Genomic DNA, 2,928 nt, shown 5'->3' on the forward strand with positions numbered 1-2,928 from the left:
CACTAAACTTTTCCCAAACTTTTCCCTCTTTTGGGAATGTAATTGTTCCTCAATCTATCTCTTGCCATGTATCAATCTCTTCATCAATTCACAAAGCCATAGTCCTAAAAGTGCAAACATGACCTGAAAGTTCAAACATCAATTAAACAAAGCCATTTAAGGCCTAAAAGTTCAAATGTGACCCACATGCTAGTAGCTACGCAGCATGTGGTAGGAAGAAATAAACTGAAATGCATTTAGTTTCCTTTCAAATTGTTATTTACAACTTAATTATGAAAGACAAAGACAAATCTACATCCCATGGTAGTTGCCATTCTAGTGTAGTGTGCTATGGAGTTATCTCGGATTTATACATTAAGAGTGTAAGGAGATTCATGTAGTGTTATGAACAATATGTTACATGTGTATAGAAATGCCTACTAAGTACGTGGACCAAATTGGCTGGCGAGCTGCTCTTCGTCGATGAAGAAGCCATGGAAGCCATAAGGGACGCGAGAAGGGAGAGTGATAGCAGAGAGGATATGGAGGGAAGGGGAACGAGCGTCCATGACGAGCAGCTCGGAGACCTGGGTGCTGTTGTTGTGGACGAAGCAGAGAAGGTAGCCGTCATCTTCTTCTTGACGTTGTTGTTGCTGTTTTTCTTCTTCTTCTTCTTCTGCGGCTGCTGCACCTGATGCTGCAACTGCCGGCTTGTCAGCAGGTGTGCGAGTACGAGGCCGTCGAGGGACGAAGAAAGGCTCGTTGCCGTGACAGTGCGGCCCGAACTCCCGTCGGCCGACCACGGCCCCCTCCTGCAGGTCCACCTTCACCACCCCGGTGAGCCCTGGGTAGAAGCCCGAGGCCAGATACGCGTACCTGCTCCGCCGCCCGACGTACTTCTGATTGATGGTGCCGAACTCGAAGTTGCCCTCGCAGATCGTCTTCCGGGACGCCCTGCCGGACCTCACGTTCAGCCGCACCTCCGTCAGCGTGCAGTTCGTCCCCGTCGCCGGGATCTCCAGGAAGCGTTCCGGCGGCGACAGGATGGACGTCACCAGCACCACGTCGTCACCGTCCTCCCAGGCGTTTACATAGTGGAGGCAGTTGCAGCCCGGGACGTCGAACCAGCGCGCTTCCGACAGGACCTCCGACGCGGTGCCGTAGCGCGGGAGGAGGCCCAGACGCGGCACCTTCGCCCCGTCGCAGACCACCGGCATGCGCCCGGCGACGAACTCCCAGGGCCGGACGACGAACTGGCTGTCGGGGAAGACGACGAACCGGCGCGTGATGGCAAAATCGTGCACCAGCGGCACGTCCAGCAGCGGCACGGACGCCTCGCCGGACAGAATCCCGTCGGCTGACACGCGGAAGACACTGAATGGTGGGAATGCCGGATTAATCCCGAAGGCCACCATCTCCCCCGTCGCCGGATCCACCTTCGGGTGCGCGCACATGTTTATCTTCGGCCAGCCGTTACCCTGCCGGAACTGGACACGCCCCGCCGTCTCCAGGTCCCCGGCCTCCGTCACCCGCACGACGTAGGGCATGTCGTCCTCCGACATGGACAGCACCTGGCCGTTGAAGTAGCCAACGCTAGTGTTCGACAGGCCCCAGCCCTCTGTAATTGTCACCAGCCCCGCCGCCACGCGCGCCGCCATTAGCGCCATGCGCGCCACCCCCGGCAACCCCCGGAGGGCGCCGAAGAACTTAGGGAAGAGGGGCCTGGCGGCGGCCTCCTCCTGGAGGTGGCGGCTTGTCTTGACGTAGCGCGCGCAGTAGGTGGCCCGGCCGCTCTTGATCCTGACGGCGTGCAGCATTCCGTCGCCGTCGAAGCTGTGGTAGCCCTCCCGGTCGCGCACGTGCACCGCGTTAGGCCCATTGCGTATGTAGATCCCGCTCAGGTCTGGCGGGAGCTGCCCCCTCATCTCGCGGCACTCCGTCGGCGGCGTCTCTCCTACCGGGCAGAAGTTGCCGGACAACTGCACTGCTGGATCCACATCCGACGCCAGCTCCTGCAAGCTGAGGACGGAGTTCACCAGCGTGTCCATCACATTGCAGAGTGTCGATAGGGCATTCTGATCATCCATGTTGGATGCGATCAGTTCGTTGTAATTCAGCTCAGCCGGCTTTGGAGTATGGATCACGCGAGGGGGAGCCTGAATTTGCATCTTCTCGACATGTGTCTTGTGGTCCTGTCTCACCCCGGCCTCTGCCGGGTTGCTTGAGGGAGGAAACAGCAGCTGGGATTGGGAGGCCTGGTCAGGCACTGATTCTCTCTGTGCAGCCTTCTCTTCCTGCAGCTCTTCTTCTTCTTCTTCTAGAGCTTGAAGGTGCGATCTATTGACAGAAGGTCTCAGAGACTTCTCATCGATGGACAAAGTGGCCTTGACAGTCAATGTATGAGTATGGGCATGTAAAGCGCTTTCTTTTGTGAAGGTAGGAAGCTTCGCCCCCAGAAAGCAAGAGGGGAGATGGAGGCACTGCATTCTGGGCGGGGCTGCAGCCTGCGAACAAAGCAAGATGGCAGCCTGCAGGCAGAGAGAGGCAGAACAAAGCCAAGAAACCTATACCTCTGTCTTAACCATATTATTTGCGATCAGGAGCTGTAAACTTATACGTCAGGTGGTGCCGAGGCTCGAGGCTCGAGGTTTGTCCAAACGTGCATGGGGCTCGGGGCTGTCGCCAAGATGGTGGGCCAGAGGCTTATCCAAATTATTGTTGATATTTGTGTGTGCAGAGCACTGTTGATATTTGTTGGTTGTAAAATTGTACGCCAACGCAACCTCTCACGAAGGACCGCAAAGGAATGCGCAATAATTGATACACGCCGCACGGCAACACTCAAATCGAGCGTAAAGGCTACTGAAAAGGCCAAAATTTCGGAGGCGAACGAGCTCCACATTTAGAGCCTTTGGTCGCACCAAGGCTTCCATCACTAAAGGGAAGAGC

General features: G+C 56.2%; 1 pseudogene; it reads right to left on the reverse strand.

Annotated features, from left to right (window-relative positions):
* Positions 1-223: 223 nt before the first annotated feature.
* Positions 224-2,583, reverse strand: LOC148037183 (zeaxanthin 7,8(7',8')-cleavage dioxygenase, chromoplastic pseudogene; annotated as a pseudogene).
* Between the last annotated feature and the right edge of the window lie 345 nt (positions 2,584-2,928).

The sequence above is a fragment of the Lygodium microphyllum genome, chromosome 4 (assembly GCF_053477565.2).
Source record: "Lygodium microphyllum isolate KBCC chromosome 4, Lygodium_microphyllum_v1.1.10, whole genome shotgun sequence".
Lineage (NCBI taxonomy): Eukaryota > Viridiplantae > Streptophyta > Polypodiopsida > Schizaeales > Lygodiaceae > Lygodium > Lygodium microphyllum.